Here is a 26,928-nt window from a genome sequence, read left to right as displayed (position 1 = left end):
TTACAAAAGTACAAGTAAAACCTTGGTTTGCGAGCGTGATTCGTTCCGGAAACATGCTTGCAAACCAAAGCACTTGTATTTCCAAGCAAACTTCAAGAACCATTGGCTCGGCTGTGATCACGTGACGTTCGGCATCACGTGCTAGTCGTATGGCAAGACATCGCTCGTTTATCCAGTTAAATTTATTAGAAATGTGTGCTCGTCTTGCAGAACGCTCGCAGAACACGTTACTCGCAGTCCAAGGTTTTACTGTAGCTTCCCTTGAGGAATGAAATGCCCACTTTCGTCACCCAAGTGCTCAAATGATTACAATTTTCCCGTGTTCTTGCTCTGACTCTGACATCCTCAGCATGACCGTTCACCACCAGTTAGGCCTGGGCTTCAGCGGCGATCTTAAATAGAAACTGTTAAATTTATTAAATAGAAAGTGTTAAATTTATTAATATTATAAAAATATTTTATTAATCGAGAGGCCAAGATAGTTTTAGAACCTTAAACTGAGTTTTACTGTAGATGACCAACATCAAATAACTCTTAGACATAGAGTTCCTCAGGGTGCCTGGGTGGCTCAGTAGATTTCGGCTCAGGTCGTGATCTCACAGTGAGCTCCAGCCCTGCATGGGGCTCTCCACTGGGCAGGGAGCCTGCTCGGGATTCTCTCTCCTTCTTTTTCTCTGCCCCTCCCCCGTTCACTCACACATGCACGTGCTCTCAATCTCTCTCAAAATAAACATTAAAAGAAAGTAGAATTCCTCTTTCCAAGCGGTGTTCAGTCATTAGAGATTCCAACTAATTTTTCAGAGTATTTTAATACTTTAAACTATTTGATACTTTAGTTCACAATTTATGAGACTGTGAAATCTTTTTTTTTTTAATGTTTATTTATTTTTGAGAGAGAGAGAGAGAGAGAGAGAGAGAGCATGAATGGGGTAGAGGCAGAGAGAGAGCAAGACACAGAATCCGAAGCAGGCTCCAGGCTCTGAGCTGTCAGCACAGAGCCCGACTCAGGGGCTCGAAGTCACGAACCGTGAGATCATCACCTGAGCTGAAGTCAGATGCTTAACTGACTGAGCCACCCAGACTGTGAAATCTTTTAACAATGACATCTGTGACAATATGCATTCAATGCCAGCCAAATTCTTACTTTGTGTGTGTGTGTGTGTGTGTGTTTTCTCGTGTTTCTTCATTGCTATTAATAGATACTTAAAATAAAGATGCATTTACTCAAATGTATTCCGTTGCAACACTGTAAACATAGCCTGTTTCTGTAGAAAACAGTGACCAACCAACCATTCCCACCCAGTGCTTAAGCTGTTAACTAACGGAAAGTTAAGTAAATCGAGATTGGTTGAAATCTTTTCAGCTGGCTGTATACCATTAAATAAGTTAGTGCTCACTCACTCGTTACATCCATTCCTGGTGTATAACTTAGAGCTAATTAGAAGTTATCCTGAGTCCTGGGAAGACTCAGTCCATTGTATTCAACATTGTTACATTGAAATGAACATTTCCCCTCATCTTAAAAGATTGAATAGCATTTCATTTAAACATGAAATAAAATGCCAGCTGGTTAAAAGAGAAAAAAAGTGGTTAATATAATATTCTTTGCCTCCGTGGCACCACCTCTACAGGGTATTGATTTCTTCCCATCTTACTCAGCCCTCTGTCTTGACTAATGAAGGCAGCAGGCAGTGTGGATGATCCCCGGGCAATAAATGATTCAGAAATCATACCTTTTCATTTTGGAGTGAAATACAGTAGCCTTCTCTGACCCTTTCTGGGTCTGTTCCATCCATGCGGCTGCACAGTCTTGGACAAGTCCCTGAGCTTGAGGAATTCTGTCACACCAGACACCCTTTTGTGACCCTCCTTCTCAATCTGGATTCAGGACTTCGGGTCCTGATTATTCTAGATCAGACAGAAGCAAATATATATATAAATGATCAAGGTTTAAGTATATTAGATTCAGAAAGTGTTCAGTGTGTATTGTGGGATCTGAGCTCATGAACCTTCCTGGGGACTGATGTTTGTTTAAAGTATCCCGGTGCTTCGAAGCTTACCTATGGTCTAACTGAGGCAGGAATGCCAGCCTGTGCAAAGCACTGGGTTGCAGCAATGTTAATAACATTTTGTCTTATTTTTTATGACCTTTTCTGGAGTTTCGGATTTCATAATTGTGCTCTTTCTTATCTCTGATCTCAAATTCTAAAATGAAGAGGAGAAAAAAGAATCATCAACTCAACAAACACTTACCTACTGTGTATCAGACTTTGTCCCTAGATCTGGGGATACGTCAGTGAAGCGAAACAGACATAAATCTCTGTCCTCGTGGACTTTTCATTCTTGGGTGGAGGGCATAGACAGTTAATAAGGGAATGATCTAATGTATCAGAAAGTAATAAGTGCCTGGGGTAAATTAACAAAGGAATAGGCAGACAAGGTATGAAGGGTTCTGGCTGCAGTTGAGAGGTGACATTTGTGTAAAGACTTGAAGGAGGTGGGGGAGTGATCCCTGTAAGTGTTTAGGACAAGAACGTTCCAGGCAGAGGAAAGAGCAGGGGCAAAGGCCCTGCGGTAGGAATGTTCCTAACTTATTTTAAAAACAGCCAGGTGTAGCAGATTCAAGGAACAGTGACAGGGCCAGTCTGGAGAGACTGGAGGGAGGGTGGAAACAGTGGAAGGTGAAGTCGGGTCCCTTACTGCAATACCAGGGACAAAGATAACTGTGACTTGGCCCAGGGTGGTCGCAGTGTAGGTGGTGAGAAGAGGTCACATTTTAGATCACTGTGGAGACAGACCTAACAGATTTCCTGACATACTGGATATGGGGTGTGAGAGAGATAAGGGAACCAAGAATAACTAGGGAAAGTCGATTTTGAGGACAAGATTGGTGTTGAATTGTTCTGTTCAATTTAGGGTATGTTGATTGAGATGCTTACTAGATATACAAGTAGATGTCCCACAGGCACGATCTGACTTTTCCTTCAAGTCTTGGGATTGACCTAGTCTTGGCTAGGCTTGCACAAGGGCTCAGAAGCTTCTGGAATTTCCTTGCTATTGCATGGATATGATATGCTGAACATTAGGCCCAGTTTCTGGCGTTAGCTATATATAACTCCACACTTTCATTTGCCATGCAAAGCCTACCAGAATGCAAGAAAGTGAGCATAATGTTTCTAGATGGTAACCTTGAGTCAGTCTCGAACTTGTTTCCTAAGGAGAGAAAATTAACTCTGTTTTATGAACTTTAATGCTTTAACTGCTGTTAGCTACACATCACTTGTATCATTACCGGGAGGGTGTCACTGTGGGTTCTCCTGGCTGAGTGGTTTATGGAGGGGTACAGGAACCTCTCCAGGCCGATGTGGGGCTGTGTGCATGCATCGTTAGGCCTTGATTAAGATAAAGCTTGTCCCAGGCGTGCACGTATTATCTGGGAAGTCTTCTGCAACCAGAGAATAATCCAGAAATCAGTGAAAACTTACTGTGAAATCCTGTAGAGTTCATTTGTTGTCAATTTAGTATTAATCCCTCGATATGATTGTGTTAAATAATGCCCGTTATAGACACACATTTAGAGGTAAGTGACACATAGTCAAATGCGGTTATCTGTAGTAATGAAGTTTCCTCCTCTGAAAGCTCGTTTTATTTAGAAAAGCAGATAAATACCTACCAGTTTTCACAATTTAGGACTGCTGTAAATGTTCCAGAAATAAATATCTGAGCAACATTTACCTCTCCCTTCGTTCTCTACATTTTCAAAATTTTATGCCAACCTCATTCATCTGGCGGTATATCCATTAGATGGCTCCATGATTGCCCCAGGCTTTCATCCAAAGAAATGTGAGCACAGCTCTCATTTTTCAATTTTTCACCCACTAAATGTGTGCCTCCCCAAAATAAATCCAGTGCTGGCAAGTGTGTGATGAAACCCGTGTCCATCCCCTCTGGTGTCAGTGAACATTTAGCCCCTATCGAAAGTATCAGCTGTCGTGTTTCAAGAACCATAGTATTACAAATAACCTTGACTCTGTAATTTTGCGCCTAAGTTTATCGTAGAGGAATCATCAGAAACATGGGATGTGTTGTATGTACAAAATTATTTATAGTTCAGAAATTGTAGTCAATCTAAAAACCCACCAACATGGGCATGATCGGGTAAATTATACTTGACTCCTTCGGTGGAATATTTTGTGGTCATTAGAAATTATTGTAATACAAATTAGCAATGTGGAAAAATATATGGGCTATTATGGTTGGAAGTAAAGCAACACAAAAATAGTGTGTTCACTAGGTTTCTAAATTGCTCCTCTTGAGCAAAGGACCACAGAACATAATCTCCCCATCCAAATGTCTCAAAGACCTCTATTTATATCAATTAAATATTGCTACACTGACCACTCTGAAATTTACTGACTTAAGACAAGAGCCACTTTAATGGCTCATGATTCTGTTCAGCCACTGAAGCTGGGAGTTTCTGGCCATTCTTTTACTGGTCTTGACTGGGCTATCTCACACATCCTTGGTCAGCTGCAGGTCAGATAGGAGGCTATGCAAGCCTGCTGGGCTGTCTCACGTGCCTGGGATCGTGGCTGGGCCATTTCTGCCCCATGTGGCCTCTCGTTCTCCAGCAGGCTAGCCCAGGCTGGTCCTCAAGGGAGAACCCAGCTCGCCCAGGCTGGGTCCAAGAGGGAGAACGGAAGTGTGCAGAGCCCCGTGAATCCTAGGCTTGGAACTGGTACATCACTTCCATCACATCCTGTCGGCCACCCCAAGTCCCAAGACCAGCCCAGATTTAAAAGTGGGAAAAGAGTCCACTTCCTGATAGGAGGAGCTGCAAGGTCACGTGGTCAAAGGTGCGGATACTAAGCGGAGAATAACTGCAGCCATTTTTGCAAACGTTCGCCCCTCCCAACTCACTGAATTGTTCTCACCGAATTGTTGAGGTTCCTTAGTGATGTTCTAAAGAGTTCAGGTATTCCTGAGTGCCTAGACCTGCTATTCTACCCCAGGCTGAGATCCATCCCGAATGCCCCGGTGGGTACCACCTGGGATTGGTCGGGTGCCCATTCTGGCTGCTCGGTCCCACACCATGCGGATTCTTAAGTATTTTGACTGTCTCTTCTGTTTGACCTTCCCTGATTGGAGGCCCCCCCCCCCAACAGGCACAAATGTTTACCACCTTTTCAGGGTTATCACCCTTCTGAACACAGTTTAGAGGAGGTGAACTTAACTCTTAAAGGATTTAATCTTCAAAAACAGAAGATGTAATTATGGTAGTTGGGACCCTTACTTATTTTTAGATCAAAATCTTGTTTTTGGATTTAAAGGAAAAAACCTGAGAACAGGAAGGTCTAAATATCTTTAAACAGTACTAATTCTGGTTAATTTGTGTATTTTAAAAACAGAAAAAACATGAGTGCACAGGGATGTTTAATGGCACAGTGTGGAAATTACAACTCACTTTGGGGACTGGCCAATGTGGGATTGAATAGTGAGCCATAAACTCTTAGAAAAGGCCCATACTTTTGTCCATAGAATCTCAATATTATCTCTCCTTACAGACAGAAAACCTGCAATAATGTATCCATCAGGAACCCCAAAAGCCAATTTTGCAAAGTTTTCCGGTAGCTTTCTGGCTTGAGTTTATGCATTAGCCTTGTAAGCCAAATATTATTTTCCCTCCCTTGCGTCTGAAACTGAATGTCAGTTGCTAAACGTGGTACATGGTATCATTTGGGTGCCCGAGTCTCCCATTCATTAGCAGAATCAAATGATAGATGCAGCATCGCCAGGAGGGACACAATTTTTCATCTACTGTAAACTCATAAGGCCAAGTGCTGCCTAGTCAGTTGTCGACTGTGAACGTGTTGATTTGTGTTAGGCCTGTGACCTATAGGGGCGAAAAGTGTGGGCGTAACGTCGCCAGGCAGGAGGGCATCATTCATTTCCTCTGTCACCTGGGATACTGAGCTGACGGGTACGCGCTTCTGCAGTGCGATATTGTACTAGCCCATCCAAGGACTCTTGACGATCTCATCATCCTTAGCCTCTTACGGCGAGAGAGGCTGGGTTAAGCAAGGCAGTTTGCTTTGGCAAGCGTCACTGTGGCCCATTGGAAAGAACAGAGATCAAATCTGTTAATAGTGTGAATTTTTCTTTGGCTTCAGTCGATTTCAGTGGCTCTTCGCCTATGGAACTTGAAGAGTGCTCACCCCTCGCCCCCAGGGATTCTGACTTACTGGGTCTAGAGGGGCCTGGAAATCTCTGTGTTCCAAAGCTCTGGGGCTGAGACCCCTCGGATTGGGTCTGTGTTCCGAAGAAGAAAGGTCTGCCAGTCCTTTAAACGGCGTTCAATGTCCGCATCCTTGTGGCTCCTACTCACCACTGCAGTATGCTGAAAACCTTCCTGTGGCCCTTCGTACGGTGTGGCATCAGTCTCAGAATCAAAAGGCTGAGGCACTCCTTCTGTTCTGTTTTCAGTGTTTGTAGCAGGAAGGCTCCCCCTCTCCCCCATCCCCCGCCCCTCACACCAGGCAGATGCCAGGCATCGGTGATTGAAGAGGGCAGGAGTTAGGGTTCCAGAAGGAATTCAGGATCACAGAGCTTCTATGCAGGAAAATTAAACAGCAAATAAGTGCTGACCATAAGCACAGCAGGCACTCATAGAGGCCATGGGAGGGAGGGAAATTTCAGGAGACTTTTGGCCCCTAAAGGATGGATGGGGGGACGCCTGGGTGGCTCAGTCAGTTAAGCGTCCGACTTCAGCTCAGGTCATGATTTCCCAGTTCATGGGTTCGAGTCCCATGTCAGGCTCTGTGCTGACAGCTCAGGGCCCGGACCTTGCTTTGGGTTCTGTGACGCCCTCTCTCTCTGTCCCTCCCCCACTCACACTCTCTCTCTCTCAAAATAAACATTAAAAAACTTTTTTAAAGGATGGATGGGCTCTGATGGGGCACATTCCTGGCCCAGGAGTGGCCCATCACAGCACCTGGGGCTCTGTTTGCAGAGGTCTGGAATGTCCTAGGTGGCCTGGCCCCTCCTCCTCCCCCCACCAACTTCCCACCACAGGGACGGAGCCCCTCACTCAGGCCCCTTGGTGTGTGGTCCTCGGGCTTGGGGTTCCCTCTGCTCACCGTCCTCTGCTCTTCCTCAGGCTCCTCTTTCTAGTTTAGGCCTCAGCACAAATGTCGCCCCTCACCAACGACCTCTGATGTCTCAGTGATAATTCTTCCTCCATCAGCGGCTCTGAGACATGGCAGCCTCCCCGACACGGTCCCCAGCTGGTGGACAGTTTCCCAGGCCTGCGCCACAGACAGGACTGGCCTGCCTGACCCCCGGCCTCAGCTGGGAAGCTCGGCTCTGGTGTGGCAAGTGTGGGGCCTGTGGCCTCCAGCATGCGCCGGGGCTGGCGCTGCAGCCTGTCCCCCTGAGGGCCACCCTGGTCAAGATCCCCAGAGGCTTTGCCTTCCTGCCCCGCTTCCCACTGCTCTCTAGGGATCCCTTCCCTTTCTCTCAGACTGAGTTATGTGTTTCCTTGTCATTTGGGTTGTGTGCTGCCCAGCATTTCCATGTGTTTGGATGAAGGGGCGGGGGAGGGGGACTTGTCACATCACTGTCACTATTCATATTGTCCTGAAGTCACGTTATCATTACAAAACAAATCTGATCACTTCCATTCCTATAAAAACTCTCATGATTTTTTCTACTGACAGCATAAAGTACGAGCTCCTTAGCATGACCCACGAAGCCCATCACAGCTGGCCCCATACGCTCTCCCACCGCATCTCTGCGCCCTCCAGTGACACCGACGCCACTCCCATCCCTGGGTCCTGGGCCCACCGCGTCCTTCACACCTTCATGCCTTGGTTCCCACCAAGCCCTCTCTACAGGGAGTCATTCTGCCTTCAGTCCGCTTTGTAAACTGCATCTAATCCTTCGAGGTGCGGGTGGAATATCACCTCCACCGAGAAGCCTACCTCACACCTGCCGTGTGCAAATCCCCAGGCTGCTGTCTTCAGGGCCTCCAGTGAATATTGACCTCTCTTTGCCTGCCTGCCCTAGTTCACGTGACTGATCTCCCCAGCAGAATCTCAGGTGGCACCCGCTGGCAAAGGAGTCTGGGAATTGTCGTTTCCGGGGTTCCTTCCTACAGGCAGGAGCTTAGAAGGGTGGCAATGGTCCTTAGTATCGAGAGACGATATTCAGCATACATGTGCCACAGCCCTTGTCCATGGGGGACTCATGGCCTGGAGAGTGCGAATAATTCTGGGAAGCACCTGGAATATGCTTTGTCATGCTGCCCCCAGGGATCTGGAACCTGAGGAATAAAACTCAGTGCAGTTACTTGGGTCCCCCTCCACCCCTTCCCAGTGCAGGCCCGCTAATCGCTAATACCACCGCAGAGCCAGAAAGGGGAGGGTTTCGATCCTAGCTCTTCCGCTCTCCAGCTGGGTGAAAGGCACTTAACGCCTGTCTCAGTGTCCCCATCTGTTAAACGGAAGTAGTAACAGCACCTTCCTCGTCCCGTCACGGTAGGATTAAGTGAGCGAGTCCCTGCAGAGTGATGGCACGTAGTAAATCTTCAGTGAACTTGGCTGTCGTCATCATCACTATCTCTGTACCGTCATAGGGCGGAGACCTTACCAGATCTTAGACCAAGATAAGGTTGCTCCAATGGAGATGATGAGGGGCAGCTCTGGTTAGACCAACTCCCTCTCCCCTTCCTGGGGCTTCTCTGTAGCCCTGCGCTCTTGCTTCTTCTGTACAATGAGGAGAGGTGGGGTGAATATGCCCCAGGATTCCTCCTGCTCTGATGGCCTCGGACTCCGCAGCCTTCATCAGCCTGAGGTTCTGCGGGATGCCAGAGGGTACCGCTCACGACTTCGTCCTGTGAAAGTTCCCCTCAGCCTTGGCCTCTTGCCAACATAAAATGCGTGGGTTCGGGCACCAAAATCATATTAGGCTCACTTTGTATTTTGTGGGTGTTTTCAGTAATGCTGAATCTCTGAGGGAGTTTTGTGGGAGTATTTATGATTGTTTTTAGTGGGCGTTGGGGGCCAGGTGACTGTAAAATCTAATCAAAAATTCAGAGGCTGGCGTCACCCTTGGGGATATTTCATCATTTATTTCAGTCATTTTCACGCACCGGGCCTTCTCCCTCTAATACCTGAAACTATAAACTCAGTAAGTAATAGCCATGCTTTTGAAATGGTCGCTGCCCTCAGATGATGGCACGATATTCCAGAATTAGAAACATTTTAAGGCCGTGGTATATAATTGCCACAACAGCAGCAATAATAAGACAACTTAAGAAGGTTAACTAAAAAAAAAAAATTAGGGGCGCCTGGGTGGCGCAGTCGGTTAAGCATCCGACTTCAGCCAGGTCACGATCTTGTGGTCTGTGAGTTCGAGCCCCGCGTCAGGCTCTGGGCTGATGGCTCAGAGCCTGGAGCCTGTTTCCGATTCTGTGTCTCCCTCTCTCTCTGCCCCTCCCCTGTTCATGCTCTGTCTCTCTCTGTCCCAAAAATAAATAAACGTTGAGAAAAAAAAAATTAAAAAAAAAAAAAAAAAAAATTAATGTATGGGAGATACAGCTATAATAGAAAAAGCTAGAAAGCCTCAGGAGATGCCCACCTGCTTCAGATGTTCCCCCAGCAGCACTCTCAGACTCGGAGCCCCCTCCACCCCCACAATGTGCTTGGTGCTATGGACCCTGACGGTCAGATGGGAGGGCCTGCCTTGCTGTGAACGGAAACCGGAGGGACCCGAAGGTTCGCCATCTTTGACCCTCACCTTTCAAGACTAGGCTGGAAACTGGCCATTCAGGTTACTTCCAGGAGGGTTTCTTGTCTGAGTAAACAGCCAGCGGGCATGTCCATGAGTGGGTTTGGCAGCTCTTTGGCTGCTTATACTTTGGGGCATAATAAGGTCCCTTGAAGCATTGTTAGGATCATGGAGTAGTTACTCTCTTATGTCACCAGTAAATCACAAAAACTCTGAGTCCAACTGGTTTGAGCAGAGAGTAAGCATGTTACACCTTCTAGAAGGGAGTCAGAGACACAGGAGGGCCCAAGGCTCTCCCTGCCCCTCACTCTCCAATTGCCCTCCTTGTCACAGGAGCTGCTGGGTTGGACTGTAGCAGGCCACTGGTGGTAGTTCCAGAAATCACACCAAGACAGGCCCTCCAGAGCTTCTCTGGGTTCTGCCGAGGTCTGGGAGAAGGGACCTTCCAAAGAAGCTCCCCACAGACTTTCCCTAAAGTCTCCTTGACCAGCTTAGGGTCAGTGCCTCGGCTGGGATGAGCTCAGGCTGGTTGGACACAACCTCTGGGGCTCGGGTGGGCCCAGCTTCCCTAGGCAAAACCATGTGGAGAAGTGCATACCTGGGATTCAGTTAAGAAGCAAAAAGTGGGAGATGGAAGGTTTATGTCCACGGAGACTTCACGTTCTGTTTGTGAAATTGTTGAAGTTTGGCTTTCCCACAAAACTTACATACGAAGGACAAATAGAAGCAAACTGAATTTTAGGATAATTCTCCTCATCAAAGAAATCACTGTTTCCCTTTGGGTCTGCTCACACACACCTTAGACTTAAGAGATCTAGAAGCAACTCTGAAGACATTTAACCCAGTCACCTTGTATTTACACACAGGCTCGTGGGATCAGTTCCAAAAGAAGTTTCAACCCTGGTTTAAGAAAACCAGCTATGTAGACCCTGTCTTCAAATGTGCATCCCTGGCCAATAGTAAGGTTCACCGGGCTACACCTTATGAACAGACGTAACTTCAGACTCAGTGCAGTACTTTCCAGAATGACTCTAGTTCCTGTATTTGGACTCTGGCGAATGTTGTCATCCTAGGCGGGTTTGAGGCTCTTCCCTCAATTTTGTCCAGAGAAGAGGGATGCTTCCATAGACCCGAATCTCTAGTCAGACAGCATTTGAAGGGTGCTCAAACCCCCGGAGAGTTTCCGTGTCTCAGGGGTGCAAGGAGAAGCTAAAATGTGCCCTCCGTCCATCCCAGCTCTGTGTCCTGTCCTCTGCAGAGCGAAATTACACAACCAGATTTCACCCCACAGGGCCCCTGTTTGATCTGACTTTGCTTTTGAAATTTGGACCAAGAAAAATCCATCTAAAGATAAGCATCCTATTCCACTCACAGCCGAAACGCCTATCCCAAGGGCAGAAAGAGGAAGCTGCCTTGTTTTTCTCCTCACATCGTTTCAGTTCTTGAGCCAGCAGGAAACCGTATCCCGCTCTCTCCTGCTCGGTCCTCTTGTCCTTCCTTCCACTGAGTTAAACGGGAGCAACTTTCCTTCCTCCTGCTTGTTAGAGGAAACACACCCGTCCCTGGCCCTTTGCTCAGCCTTCCTCGACCTCCAGCCTCCCTTGCTCGGTGGCCTTCCTCACCTTGGCTCTTGTGCACCCTCTGCGTGGCCCCAAGATCCAGTCCCCACCCTGACCTTGCCATTGATCGTGGAGACTTGGACCGGGTCTGCCATGAGTGCTTAGAATTGCACCAGGCCCTCTGATGTGCCCGGAGCGCCAGCAGGGAGCTCTCATGCCTCCTGCATGGACTCTCTCCAGTCTTCAGTGAATGGTTTGCACAAAGAGCAGTTGTAAGACAGATCTGCAGTGTCCTACCATGGAGAAAGACACAGACTGGGCCTCGGGGCCCTGGAGAAGCCCAGCTGGGAGGATGATGGGTGTCCCTGGGGAGCAAGGAGGTCTCTGCCTCCGGGATAACTGTCACTCCCAGGGGGAAGGTTTTGTACAGAGCCTGAAGGCAAGAGGCAGGGAGGGATGGAGCGGAGAGAGAAGGCCCTGGGTGTGAGAAGGCCGGAGCATGGAAGAGAAAGGAGGCGTTCTGCAGTTTTGGCGGGAAGCCTGGCCCAAATCTGTACTCCTGTGCCACTCCTGAGCATACGCGTGGAACCGTCTTTCTTTGCCCAGCCCTAGCTCCCTTCCCTCCTAGGCAGGGCTATGGCCACGGCCTGAGGTACTGCCTGGGCCCTGGAGAAGATTCTCTCCTTCCCTCTACCATGTGCCCTGCCTCCTCCTCCTGAAGGTCTGGACAGGCCTCGGGATTGCACCCAGGTGGACCCTCTGCCACTTGTCACAGCCTCAGCCTTCCAGCTGCCCTTACTCCCTTATCTGATTTCCCACATGGTTTCTGGCAGCTTCATAGCCTCTGAGCTTTGGGTTGGGCAGATCCAAAAATGCAGCCTTGGGTGACCACCAGAATAACTACGTGCCAAATCCAGGCTCTGGAACTTGACTCTGTGGCTCAAGAAAGGAGCCTGAGTCTCACTCTCCATGCCCCCCCCCCCACCAACCCCCGGAAAAACAGAGATAAAAATAATGCCCACCTCAGAGGCTTATTACAAGGATTCAAGAGCATAATATATGAAAGACCTTCACAGACCGTCATTCACCAATCTATTGTCTTTAAAAAAACTTTTTTTAATGTGTATACATTTTTGAGAGAGAGAGAGAGAGAGAGAGGCAGAGAGAAAGGGAGATACAGAAACCAAAGCAGACTCCAGGCTCCGAGCTGTCAGCACAGAGCCCGATGCGGGTCCCCAACTCAAGAAACGTGAGATCATGACCTGAGCCGAAGTCGGACACTTAACCGACAGAGCCACGCAGGCGCCCCCAATCTATTGTCTTTTTAATGGAAATTAGTATATTGTCAATCTCCGAAGATACGGAGCCTCTCGTTCAGCACGCCACAGCAGCACACGCACCAGAACGAGGTTCCAGAAAGGACCTTCTTTCCCTCGATATTGACAAAATGAGTGCAGCTCTAAAGCAATGGCCGGTTCAAATTTCAGTCAATAAAGGAATATAGAGGGAACAAGCTCTCCCCCACCCCTTTCTCTAGCCACCAGATTCTCTTCTCAGGAGGCATCCAGCGCTATCATTTTCCGTGTATCCGTCCATGGGTGCCTTGTGCGTATACAAGAAAGGGTTGGACGGCCACTCTCCCCCTCCCCCTTTACACAAATGGCACCTTCCTTCCTTCCTTCCTTCCTTCTTTCCTTCCTTCCTTCCTTCCTTCCTGTTTTATTTCTTTTGAGAGAGGGAGAGCACAAGCAGGGGAAGGGCAGAGAAAGAGGGAGAATCCCAAGCAGGCTCAGCACTGTCAGTGCCGACCCCGAGGTGGGGCTTGAACTCACAAACCATGAGATTGTGATCTGAGCCGAAATGAAGAGTCGGGTGCTTAACCCGCTGAGCCACCCAGGCGCCCTCCTACAGGCTGCACCTTTCACACTTCCTCCTTGGTGGTTTCGTCTTTGCCAATCAGGAGGTGGAAATGATATTTTGCTGTGTCTGTCATTCGTGTTTTACTTACTGTAAGTGAAATTAAGTGCAATTTGCTGGCCACAAACCATGTGAGTTTCTTTTCTTGTGAGCTCAATTTTCCTGCTTTGCCCTTTAGGGTCTTTTGTTGTTGCTGTTCAGTTGATCTTATACTTACTGGTTTGTAGCTCTTTACTAGGGAAACAAGCCCTCTGTGATCCTTGTTACAGCTCTTTTCCCAGCATATGGTTTACCCCTTGATTCCGCTTGAATTGGTTTCCATGCGGACTGTGATTTTCTGCAGTCACACTTCTGTCATATACCATGGAAAGAATGAATGAAGATCAGGAGGGCTGATCAGCTCCGAGGGCTGCCTCTCAGTGAGTCTGTCTTGAGCCTTTATTCTTTTTCTGTCACCTGTTGTTATCCTCTGACCTCCTATCTCAGCCAAGGGTCCAAGGGCTGGGGCTTTGACTGGGGTGGTCCAAAGAAGCAAGGGACAGTCCAAAACGTTGAGTCTTGGGGCAAATTAAGGACACAGCTTAGATCTCAAATGAAGGGCCTGCCCTGGAGAGCAGCCTGGAGGGTCTGGGTGACCAGAACAGGAATCCTCAGAGCTCTGGGAAAGGAGTCTTTTGTTAAGTTGCAGTTGGGTTAAGGATGCCAAGCCTGTTCTACACATCCTGTCATCTGGCAACTACAGGAAAATGAGAGAATTAACCTAGTCAATGAGTTGAACCCACACATTTTGAGGTCAGCCACTAGACAGGTGTCTGTCATTCATGGACACACCTCCTCCAGCTCATTTTCTCCCCTAGGACAATAAGCCAGGCCCTTGTAGATCAACAGTAGTCCCATCTGGTACATATTGTGTCATTGTGGAATCCTAGAACTGGGCTGGGGAAGGAACTGGTTCTCAGTCCCTTCTGCATTGACGTCCCCTCCGTAAAACACTATGGCAAAACCCATGTGCGGTGAGGACAGTTCACGACCACCTGCTCTGCGTGGGGGGCTGATGGCAGCAGCAGCTGGGTCAGTCTTGATCAGAGAGCCTCATTTCCTGGATACGTGCCATCACCCTAGCCCCTGGCCTCTGGCCCCTGTGGATGGTTGGGAAGGTTCTGGGCAAGTTCACCAGCAGCTGGGTTGTTCCCTCATGAGTATTCAGACATCCCGTGGATGCACCAGCTTGTCTGGACTGGTAGCTGAGAGGTTTGCTCTGAATGCCGTTACTGATTTTTCCCCACCCTTTATCATCTCTCCACCCTTTGGCCATTCTCTGGAAGTTGGATTCTAATCTTTCTTTGAAAAGAATATTTCTCAAAAGAAATGTTTTCTCCCTCTGCTAGACACTCCTGGAGCAAGGGGATGAACAAGAGGCTTTGATCTTGAAGGCATTCCTTTTAAGTTTGATCTTTTGATCTAATGTTTTGTTTCTGTGCACTTAATGGTTTGCTTCAAAATCACCTAAATATCAGGTCAAATAAGACAAATACTTTCAAAAGCAAAACCCATACCGATGCTTTATTGTAACCCCTAACAAAGTGCTGTTAAATTGTCCTTTGCAACCAGCACGTTGATTCTAACTGGGCAGGGAGTGAAGAGGAGAACTTCCCAGGTCTCCTCTGTGACAGGGAATCACCAGCCTCATGATCTTCAAAGCCCAAATAGCAAATACGTATCAGTAGCTCTGCTCTGTCTCATCACTGGCCTACTATTCTTTATAGGAAATAATAGATGATTGATTGGTGATCATCAATAGGTGATTGATTGTCCGTGTCTTTTTCACGAGGGCTGTGGGACAACCCGGCTCACTCTGCTTTGGCCCCGTTGGACTATGGACCGCTTAGCCTGTGGGTGGTACAGGGCACAGGCATCTCTGGTGTTCTCATACAACTATCAGTGCATCGGGCACCGCATCCGGGCTGCCAGAGTTGGGTAGCTATGATGGCGGCATCGTTTCCTCTCACCCTTTGCCTTCCCTGCCACCACATAGATAGAAACCCTAGGCACATGAGGCTGTGAGATACACGATGCAGAGAAACGCCAGCGGATTGGAGCGCAGCGCCTTAGGACGTAATGGATGGCCCTGCCTGTTGAGGTTTCAGGAGCCTGCCATGAATCAAGCGTGGCAGAATTTGTCTTCTGGCTCAATACAGTTATAGGCATGTATTCTTTGCCAAGGCCTATAACGAATTGGGCTATGTCGGTGCCCAGATATTCTTACAAATAAGAACTTGAGATTCTGTGGTTGCCACCCATCTTTAAATCCATGAGTCAGTACCTAGGCCTTTTATTCTTCTTAATACAATTAATCTCTGCTTTCTAAGGAAAAATACCACCGCTGTGACTAAATATCAGTGTATTGTTGGCTATCTGTGTGGCTGTACAATCTTAAAGTATACTGCAGACTCACGCGTGTGCACAAAAAGGGAAAAGCTAGAAACATCCCAGGTACCCAAGAATAGAGAAAAGGTTGGATAAACTTTGAACAGGAAAGCATTACAATTAATGCATGAGAACTTCACTTCAGGGCAAAACGGAGTAAGAGGGCACAGATTTACCCTCCAACCTGAAACAAAAATAACAACCAAACAAGAAAATCTTAAAATAATTTTATAAATATATATTTTTTACTTATAAAACAAAGGTTTTTAAGACACTGGCCATCAAGCAGTGAAAAATAGCGGTCCCTGAGAGAGAGTTCACAGGGAGATGAATCTCGTGGTTGCCCCAGCTTGAGAGTTTGCAGGCTACGGCCTATGGAAGGGGCAGTGAGGTGGAGCCCAGAAGATCACCCCAGCTGAGATGGAGCTGAGTCCAGAGAGACCAAGGCAGCTGGAGTTCTCAGGACACAGCCTCAGAGAGGAGAGGTCAGGTGTGCATGCAGAGGAACCTCAGACACCCACAGCTGGTTCCCCTTGAATACTCCACAGAGTACTGATCAATACCTGTGAGGCCAGGGAAAGATCTATCCAAAGGGATTAAAGGGAACAGAGCCTGGTGCTCATAAAGAGCCAGGAATAGTGTTCCCACCAGCCTAACTGGAAAATTTCATAATTCACGAGGCATAGGGTAGAATACACAGAAAGGTCTTGCTTGCCTCGGTTGCAGGGGACAGTTAGCCCCAAATTGAGCAGGGCTCCAGACCCTCCTAACACATCAAAAAGGAAAGACCCAAAATCATAAAAATGTTTCCGGTAATTCAACTGCATCCCGAAACAAAAACCAAGAATATTTATGAGGATACAAAAATATCAAGCATCAGGGCAAATTGCATAATGTCTGGCGTCAAAGATTACAAGGTATACAAAGAAGCAGAAAAACACAATCCATCAAAACAAATCCGGAACTGACACAGATGTTAGAATTAGCAGATAAGGATGTCAAAAGTTATTATAACCATATTCCATACACGTAAAACCTTTAGCAGAGACATGAATATATATCTTTTAAGAAGACCTAAATAGAGCTCTTAGAGATGAAATACACATGGAAAGAAATCTACAGTGGATCAGACCTTGCAGAAGAAAAACGAAGCTTGAATACATAATTATGGGCACTATCCAAAATGGGACACAGAATAATAAAAAGATAAAGAGCATCAAGGAACTTTTGGATAACTTCAAGTAGCTTAACACATGTGTCATTAGAGATCCTGGAAAAGAGGAGGCCAGCAAACATATTTGAAGAAACAGTAGTTGGAATTTTTCTAAATTTGGTGAAAGTTATAAACCCACAGATCCAATATGTTCCGTGAACCCCAAACACAAGAAGCGTGAAAACAAAAGGCACATTACAGTCAAATTGCTCAAAACCAGTGGTAAAGAGAAACGTCCTCAGGTAGCCAGGGGAAAAAGAAACATTACATACGGAGGAACAAAAATGAAGATGACAGCCCATTTCTCTTTAGAAACGATGCGAGAGAGGAGACAGTGAAACGACACCTTTGAAGTAGTGAATGGAAACATTGTCAGCTTCAAATTCTATATCCAGCAAAAGTATCTTTCAAAACTGAAGACAAAAAAAAAAAAGACATGTTCTTATATGTGGAAGTGGAAAGAATTCATTAACAGCAGACCCACACTACAAGAAGCCCTTCAGTTGGAAGGAAGATGACACCAGATTGAAAGCTGTATCAACACAAAGAAATGAAGGTCATCAGAAGTGGTAATGACATTCCCATCGGCAGCGTATGAAAGTTCACGATAGTTCCATTTGTAATACCCCAAAGCTGGAGACAGCCCAAATGCCAATCAGTAAGTGATCAGATTAACAAACTGGTATGTCCATCTGTACAATGGAGTACTACTCAGCTATAACAAGGAATGAATTCTTGATACATTCTACAGCATGGATGAGTCTCCACATAATTGTATCGAGTGAAAGTAGCTAGCCAGAGACTATATGCTGTCTGATTCCACCTACATAAAATTTTATGAAATGCAAAATAGTGACAGAAGGCAGATCAGTGGTTGCCTGGAAATGGAGGTGGGAGCAGAGAGAAGAAGGGAGAGATTACAAATAGGTGTCACAAATAGGTGGGGATGGTGAATATGTTCACCATCTGGATTATAGTGTTGGTTTCATGGATGTGTACAATTGTACGCATACGTACCATTTAGCAGATTGTATAACTTATGTTTGTGCCCTTTATGACGTCAGTGAAACCTTGATAAAACTGTTAAAAATTAATACATGAGGACATAATGAATGTGAGAAGGAAATAGAAAAAGGACATAGAAAAACGTAAAAGACATAATTTTAGAAGCCCTGTATCAACTAGCTAAAAACTACGTGATCCAGATGGTTAAAAAGAAACAATTTAGGAAGATGTCATGTTTAGAAAAAGAAGAGTTACTGTAGTAATCTTCACCACTTGTTCTAATACAAAAAAGTGAATAGAAGACAAAAATGCACTTTTTCTCAGGTTTTGTCATTTTATGGATTTGAATTTCATTGTCTCTATTTGAGCTTTTTAACAGCTTCCTTAGGAATGTACCCTTCCTGTGCCCCGGTCTCTTCATATGTGAAATGGGAACATTAACAACGTTTAACTCTTAGGAGCTCAGATGAGCTAATTCCTCTCTAAGTGCTTCAAACAGTACCTGGCACACCGCATTCGGTACATGTTAGCAGGACCAGCCTGCTAATATAATGCTGCCTCACAACTACCTTGGATCCAAGAATGAAAGGCAGAGGTTGAGCTTTGGAGGCATATTGAGTCCGCCCCAACTCCATACACTCAGAGAAAAAACAACAAAAGCTAAAAACAAAACAAACAGAAAAAACCAGATCTAGAGGAAGGGAAAGGGACTTAAGATCTTTGTTTGCGCTTCCTAACTCTGAGACTGAGACCCTACAGCAGTGCAGAGCAAATCTTTGAGTCTCCTGGGCGGACGGTTGGATATGCACATGGAACCTGTTACAAGGTCATGGCCCCCCAGCTGGTTGGAGTGAGTACCTTCCCTGGATGTCTAGGCCTGGCCCTCAGACCCTTTCTTGGTTAGGCATCTGTATCCTCCCCTGTGTGTGTTCATCCATACCTCTTATCTCTGAACTCCGGGCCCCCTATTCGAGCAGGTAGTTTTTATTGTATATTACGGATCACTTTTTTCTCTGAGTGATGATCCTCTTGTTCTCCACCTTGGACTAACAGCCTTGTCTGCCATTGTCTTGGGATGTTTACGTGATGTGTGTATGTGTGTTTGTTCTAATATATACATTCTATCTTAAACAGAAAACAGTGTGTAATTTTCACACGTAACAGTTCATAGTAATAAATAGTATTTTCATTGTACCTTCAAACCAAAGGTTGAGTCATCAAAAAGTATGGAGGGTGGGGAAAAAAGTGAGCTGCCAGGGTCAAGGACTTTCCCCAGTACCCTTGCAACTACGGTTATGTTCAAATACTTTATTGTACACTTCTCTTTTATTAAGTAATTTAATTTTATAGGAACCTGTAAAATGAAATGTATTATCATTTGAGTAACTTTAAGAGACATGGAGATTATACTATTTAAAGGAACCCTATGAAGGTCCATTAAGTAGATAATCTGCATAAGAATTTGTTTTTCATAAAGTTGCGTTTCATTAAAATAGGGCCAGAATTCCTATGGTCTCAACTCAAGGTTTCATTATCATGAACCAAGGCATCTCATCAAGGTAGCACCTGAATCATGGTGCCTTTTTGTCATGGGGTGAAATGGATTGAAGCCTCCTAATGTCTGTAATTAAGGGAGCTTTCAGATCACGTTACATTCTCCAGAAGCCACCTCATCCATATGCTGAAAGACTGCATTTGACCATCAATTCCTAGAACTCATTTATCTATCCTAGGCCCGATGTCTGTTTCTAGGATTTTGTATAAAAGGACATGTTGGGTAATAGGTAATATTGCAGGCTGTGGCCTTCATTCTTTTCATGGATTTGCATTGACATTATTAGTGAAGCTAATGGAGGGGGATGAAATTACCCATTTCCAAGGAATATCTTGGAATGATAAAGGAGTAATTATATTCTACATACAAAATAAGGATGTCGTGCTCATCCCACTTTAATTTTTTCCAGAATGCTGATCTGTTCTAAAACTCATACAGAACTAATTTCAGAGGAGTGAATAAAGCTTGCTTGAAATTTTCACTCAAGTGGGTCACATGGGGAAAAAAGAACCAGCTGACAATTGAATGCCAGTTTGGTCTGGATACGAAATGTCTCCCCTAGGTTGGTTGAGTCCGTGTGGCGGGTGAGCATTTTGGTCCAGAGAGCAGCTGAGGGGCTGGCCGGAGAGCCACATCTCAGGTCCTGCTCCGTGACTGACTGCAGCAGCTGTGTGCAAAGCCTTTACTTTCTGGAGCCTCCTGTGGGACGGCAGAACGTGGGAGCCTGCAAGGCTGCTCCACCAGGACATCTCAGCCTGGGGAAGCTCAGAAGGCCCCTAGACGGGTGGGATACATCCCATGATGGTCACAGACCCGCACACCACAGAAGGAAGGGTATTGCGTATCGAACAAAAGCTAGTCCAAGGCAGCCTCACACAGGAAAAAACAAAACAGGACAGGGGAGCTAGCCTTCTAAACTTCCTCAGACGTCCTAGTATTGCACGGGAAGGTGACCCAACCTGCCTGAGCAAGGATCTGGTGTCGAACCCAGGGATTGTCAACCTCAGCGCTATTGACATCGGAGTCATAATTCTTTATCGTGGGGCTGTCCTGGGCATGTAGGACGTGTAGTAGCATCCCTGGCCTCTACCCACTAGATGCCAGAAGCCAGTAGCACCTCCGTGAAACCCCAGTTGTGACAACCAAAACCGTCTCCAGACATGGCCAAATGTCCTCTGGGGAACAAACCACCCCCATTTGAGAAGCACCAGTATGGGGCAAGAGACTGTCACGAAGCCGGCAGATCAAGCCCCCTCACACCTCGAGGCCTGTTTGGCAGGCCGTCTGGATCTCACAGACATCACAGCTCACGCTCCTCCCGACTTGGAGCGTGGCGCTTGATGACCGAGCCCAGATGTTCTCAGTCGAGGAGACCTTGGTTGGCCACTTTGGCTCTTGAGGTGGCAGTTTCCTCCTCTGGCAAACGAGAACAGCAGCAGGACCCCGCCCACTCAGAGGCCGGTTGGGGTAACGCACACGAAGGAATATTCACTACAGGTGTTGTCAGGTTAAGACCTAAAATCCTGCGGAAGTTACAGTGTATGTAGGATTTCCCCCTCTTTGCCATCCACTGGGTTCCTCATTTCAGGATAAGTGAGTGTATCGAAGGAAGGTGTTTTAAAGCCTTAAAACGCCCCCTCCCAGCGCATTCACTCATACACACACACGCACACACACAGCCACCTTCTCTACCTAAAAGACGTCAGGCAGCCCTACCATCCCGTTAGCATTGGCTTGGTTCTGTGTCAGTCCCAGGCAGAGTGTTCTTTGGTTTTGAGGGACTAAGGGATTATTAAGAGGAAGCTGTTTGAGGGAAGGTGCAGTGGCGACACTTCCGTTAGGAGGAGGAGTAGGAGAGCTCCTTGTCCCGGCCCGGGAAACCCTTTTCTCCATCCATTTTCCTGCCTCTGTTCAGTGAAAACCTTCCGCGGATACTTTGGCATTTGAGCTGGGGCTCCTAAAGTACGTGGAAGTCCTGTCTGTGCCACCTCATCTGAAAGCCCTAGAAAGCTTTTCCTCTTGGATAATGTTCTTAGGCTTCCAAGAGGCTTGCCCTTGTACTGGGAGCCGTCGAGGACAGGGTGAAGAAAATGGTCTAGCCTGTTTGTGGCCAAACCACCTATTTCTGGGAATTTCCCCCACGGTGCCTGGCCTGGGTTCAGAGGGAGTGTCCCTGTGGGTGTCACAGCTCTGGGACCTCGGCTCTGCAAGGCCCTCTTGGTGTCCCGTTCCGGCCTACAAAGTTGTGTGAGCAGCCAACCTGATGCTTTTCTAGAGACTCTGAGCCACCCATTAGAGGCTCACTTAAACCAAAGCTCTGGCTTCCCTATTAAAGTGCCCCCAGTGGCCCAGAAGGAGGCCATGAGTGATTGCCACATGGGAGCCACAATTCCCTTGATTCCAGCCCCTGTCTAGTCACCAACACCAGCCCCCTCCCCGGCCCGGGCCCCACGAAGTACCCACGAAGAATGAGGGGTAGAGGCTTGTGGAGGTGGGTCAACTCAGCCCATCAAAGCCTTTTGCAGAGGAAGATCCAGGCTCTTTGACGTTGTCCTCAAAGCCTCTGAGACTTTGCTTCAGTTAATTCTATCCCACGGCCAGTTTGACCCTGGTCCAGGAAGTTGTTTCCTGTAGATCCCAATTCTGCTTAGTGCTGTGTGGGTCACCAGGTTTGCCCCGGAGCAGAGCAGGCCTCTCGTGGGAGTTTTCCAAGCCCACCCACCCCCACCACACACAACGCTCCTTGTCACCACCTAGCTGGGCGTAATGGATGCTTCAGGGTCAGCTGACAGCCGACCTGCGTCTGAGGTGGGATCCAAAGACTTTACAGCTTCCCTCCCTGCTTCTGGAGGCAGGTTTTCTCAAGGCCTCACAAAGAATGTCCTCGTGCTGTGGTCTGCCTGAGGGAGGGAGGATGAGACGCTCACAGGGGCTACTCATGTTCTCAAAATGGTCATTATTAAAATGCTTCCAAATGGAGTCTTTCAGCATTTGATTAAGGCCCTCAACAGAAACAACAGCCACCATGGGAATTTTCAGCTGTCTGGCCTAAATTTTGACTAAAAGGTGCCTGACGGCTTTAATCACGTAAACCACATGTGCTCTAATTTTTCTTTCCATTTCATTTTCTTCCAAATTTTAGCAATCTGAGGAAATCTCAGCAAGCCCCAATGTTCCCTTAGAGAGTCCCGGAAGTACAAGGTGAAGTTTGGAGGACAGTGCAAGGCAGGAAGAGAAATGAGTGGACCCTTGGCTCAGGTATCCCCATCAGCTCCGCCTGCCCGTGTCCAGCCTCATTCTGACACATGTGGAAGACGCTGCTGAGGTGATAGCGAGCCTCGTGGAAGCCACCCGCCTCTGGCCCCCAGGAAAGCATGCAGGCCACCCCCTGCATCCACGCTGTTGGTGGCTGTGGTGCCTGTGGCTGCGGGTCTGCCCACCAGCCCTAAAGCGGCCCCTCACCTGCCTTCCTGACTGGAGGCCCAGGGCCCAGCCCAGACTGGAGGATTCTGGGGTGCTGGCTCGGCCTGCAGGCCCGGCCAGGGCCACCTGATCCTCGCATGTCCCTCTTCCCTGAGGCCCTCTATCCAAATTTACAGATCCCAACCTGATGCCTTTGAAGTCCATCGTCATGTTTCCCTGAGGGTCTGTGGGGGCAGGTTGATAGGCCCCACCCCCACGTTGTCTCCCCCTTGTACTTGCAAATTCAGTGGCTTCACAACAGCTAAGGTGCTTCTGCTCATGGAGCATGTTGTCATAAGCAGAATGCGTGGCGGCCATAAGCAACTGACTTTTCCCTCCCGTCATGACATGTATCGCAGGAGTCTGTCCAAGACTTTGTTCGCTTAGCTAACAGTTTCGTCACCCAGAAACAAAATGCTCATCTAATAAGTCTTTTTAAAAAAATTACTAGTAATTGTGGATGAGTTTATCTCCCCTCCACTCAGAATTCCTGTGTGATCATGTCAGGTCCAAATGTACGGTACGTCCACCTTTTCCGGATAGAAATCTCAAGGGTTCCGTTTCCACGTCACGGAGTCTAGGATGCAGACTTTTCTCGCATTCCCTCCAAAGGGACTGTGTAGACGCTTGGCCCACCGTAAAGGGTTGACTCATTTGGCACATTCATCCCCCTGGTCACCTGCTGTCTCACGCCTCCGTCTCTGCCACGGAGGACTAAGGTCCAGGCAGCGTCTCGTGTTTGCTTAACCGAAGGCTCAGTGGGAAGGAAGGTCAGGAGGGATGAAGTCAGCGTGCTTGGGCATCCCGGGCCGGCAGGTGAGCTCTTGGATACGGTGCCCCGGTCCCCGTCACCACCACCTGGACCCTTTTTGCAGTCCCTCCCAGCTGGCTCCCTGCTTCTTCAGGCCACCAGGCGCCACGGCGTCGTCCCCACCTCGGGACGGTGGCCGCTGTCCTTGCCCCTCTGCAGAATGCGGGTCCCCAGGCTGTTCTCCTGGCTGGCACGCTCATCATTCCGCCCACCGGGGGACTGTCCCGGCCACCCATCCGCACACCGTTTCTCCTCTCCTCCTGTGCTACTTTCCCCGACTGCTATCGCAAAGTACACGTTCACTTTCTCATTGTGTTTCTCACAGCCACAGCTCTGCGCTCACACCCCTGCACACGCTGTATTCCCTGAGTCCCAACAGAGTCTGGCACATAGTAGGTGTTCAGTACACCCTGTCATCTCGAGCATAAAGAAAGGGTTTGTAGGACCCTTTAGATTGCCAAAAGAGCTTTTCACGTGCCCTCCGTGTGCCGTTGTGGCTTCTTTTCTGCCCACCTGTCACTAAACTGAGGGCCTTGGGAGCGAGGGTCAGGTGTGTAATTTTCTTATAACACTGGAGGCTTCAAGCTTAGAAGGTACCCATACCATTTTATATACTTGTACTCATGTTCCACATGTGTTTAGATTTTGTTTTTTACTCTACACTGCAAGCATTTTCCCGACTGTTCTTATTTGTAATGGCTGAATCACAGCCCAGGGGAATAGTGGCTGACAGTGTCCTTACTTAGGGGAGTGAGGAACTGAGGAAAGAAGGAAGCTTTGTTGACCTGACATCGACATGACCCTGCTTTGTCTCCCCATCCGATAGGAGGGTCAGAGAAAGGGCTGGAAATTGATACTATTAAGCCACTGCTCCTATCTGCTTCTTTCCCACCTCAAAGCCCCACCCTTACACACCTGCACCCCACAACACAAATTAGGGATCCCAGTGTCAAATAGGCACCTGAGTATGACCATATAGTGTTCCTAAGGATGAGCTGGAACTTTCTTGGGTCAAGGTCAAATTCCAACTACCCATACAACTCCTCACTTCCTGTGACCCAAGTTCTCACGCTTACCTAATCACGTGATGGCTGCTACCTTGAGTATCTTCTCTTGTGAGGCAATGATTGCAGCCACATCCCATAGTTGGCACCCCCATACCCCTGCCTTGGAAATCCTTTCCCTCGTGTTTGCCCTTCTCAGCACTTGGATCAGGCCCTCTGGGGAGAATGGCACGGTCTGATCCTGTATTTCACCGGAACTTCCTTTGGGCCATCCTCTAGTTTATCCTTATATGCACACAAGGTCCACGATCATCATTCTTTGCCAATTAAAACTGCTTTTTCCTAACATATTTAGGACCTGGCTGTTGTAACTAGTCAGTTGGATCAGGCCTAAAAAGATTTCCCAAACCGGCTATATTATATTCAACACTTTAAACTTACTAGATTTAATGGCCAGAAACTGATATAATTACGGACAGTTTTAAGCAATAAGGGCATTTTTACTGCCCTGCAGAGAGAGGAGAGAACTGGCTGGCCTGAAATGAAGGAGGCAGATATGGATAATTTTCTTCCAGAAAATAATCATGTCTTATGGGATGAAAAGGAAAAACATTCAAATCCTGAGCATATCTTCTCCACGGCCCCTGGATTTAGCAGGCGCCCAGACGTACAGGCAGCAGTTTTGGGCAGGAGAGGAGAATGGAGGGGTCAGGCTAGACTGGGAAGCATACAGACCCCAGGAGGAGGAAAGGAAGGTCAAGAGAAAAAAGAAAATCCTCCCACACTGGTGTGTTCTCACTAAAGTCAGCTTTCCCTTCCAAATGTGGAAATACCAGTCGAAAGAGTGAGCTTTGACCCTAGCTCTAGAGGCTGTGGCCCCAAACACTGCAGGCCCAGCCATTCCTCCAGGGACCCCGGCTCCTGCAGGCTGGGGCTGACTCCCCCCCATTCCAGAATGTCAGCCTTCTCATTACTCATGGGTAACTTACGTCTGCTCCTACCCTCCCCACTCCGACACCGGCCCTGTCTCTGTGTTGAGTGCTTCTGCAGCCAGACCCTGATGGGGGAGAAGGCAGAGGACAGCATGGCGATTAGGGCAAGGGGGGGCAATGGAGAGAGTCGGCCAGACCTGGTCTCCATCCCAGCTGCACTGCTGGCCAGTAGTGGGGGATCCCGCTGTCACTTCATCTCTAGCCAGAGGATCATAGAAGTCCTTCCTCGTATGGTTATTGTGAAGAGACTAGGAAATACTAATCCACAATGGCAACCCAGAAAACTCGTAACTCACTTCCCATCAGCAGCAAGGACAGACCTCCCACCCCGGATGCCAGGAGGGATGCATAAAGCCTTCTGGTAGCCAGGCACTGAGAGAAATCGCCAAACGAGTGGCGGTCGCCACATCAGGAACCGTTTACCGGACGGTACATGTGACCCGCAGAGTCCTTCGGTCTACACCTGGAACCCCAGTTCGGTCTACAAGAGAGAGTCTGTGGTTCCCCGCTCCCAGTGAAAGTGATGAGAGTCAACCACAACAATGGTGGGGAGCAGAGGATGCTGTATGATCTGCAAGGGGCCGCGTGCATAGCAGCACGGAGCGGGCAAGCCTTTACACCAGATCACCAGCACTGTAGGTGGAGGCGCTCGAGGTGACACCACACTTCGCCAGTCAGCCACTTGCTTTCATTATCCAGTCAGTCAGCCAACAGCTGTGCTGGGTGTTCAGCAGATGTGAGGATGCAGCAGTCTCTCGGGAAGAGCCGGGGTCTTGAAGTTGGGTAGACGGGGTCCTATCTCAGTGCCAGTGCTTGCTGGCCAGGTGACCTGCGGCAAGTCACGGAGGCCCTGCCAGCCTCCATTTCCTCTTCTGGGAAGTGAGCATACTCGGATTTATTTTGCAAGGTTGTCCAAAAGAAAGTCATGTGTTTGAAAGCACTTAATTCTGTTCGTGAACATAGTGCCACAGACGTGTTCGTTTCCTTTCCTGACCCAAATTCCAGGGCCTTTGTACGCCTAGGCCTTGTAGCGCAAACAGTCTTATAGACAGGGGTGAACCCCAACAGTTCCTACCTGAAACCTAGGTTTTGTTAGCCTAGCCCGTGCACACCTGCTAATGCCCTGGGCACAGTCCCTCGCCGCCCCAGTTCTTACGTACTCAACGTGGAAACTCGTGGGTGCTCTTGAATAAGAGC

The 26,928-nt window shown here is 47.8% G+C and overlaps 1 protein-coding gene across 3 annotated transcripts in view; it reads left to right on the top strand.

Annotated features, from left to right (window-relative positions):
* The window catches only part of ULK4 (unc-51 like kinase 4), a 582,128-nt gene that overhangs the window by 541,323 nt on the left and 13,877 nt on the right, over positions 1-26,928 (top strand). The window lies entirely within an intron of this gene.

The sequence above is a fragment of the Prionailurus viverrinus genome, chromosome C2 (genome assembly GCF_022837055.1).
Source record: "Prionailurus viverrinus isolate Anna chromosome C2, UM_Priviv_1.0, whole genome shotgun sequence".
NCBI classification, from domain to species: Eukaryota; Metazoa; Chordata; class Mammalia; order Carnivora; family Felidae; genus Prionailurus; species Prionailurus viverrinus.
The sequence above is the reverse complement of the archived record's forward strand: the minus strand, read 5'-3'. Positions and strand labels throughout refer to the sequence as shown.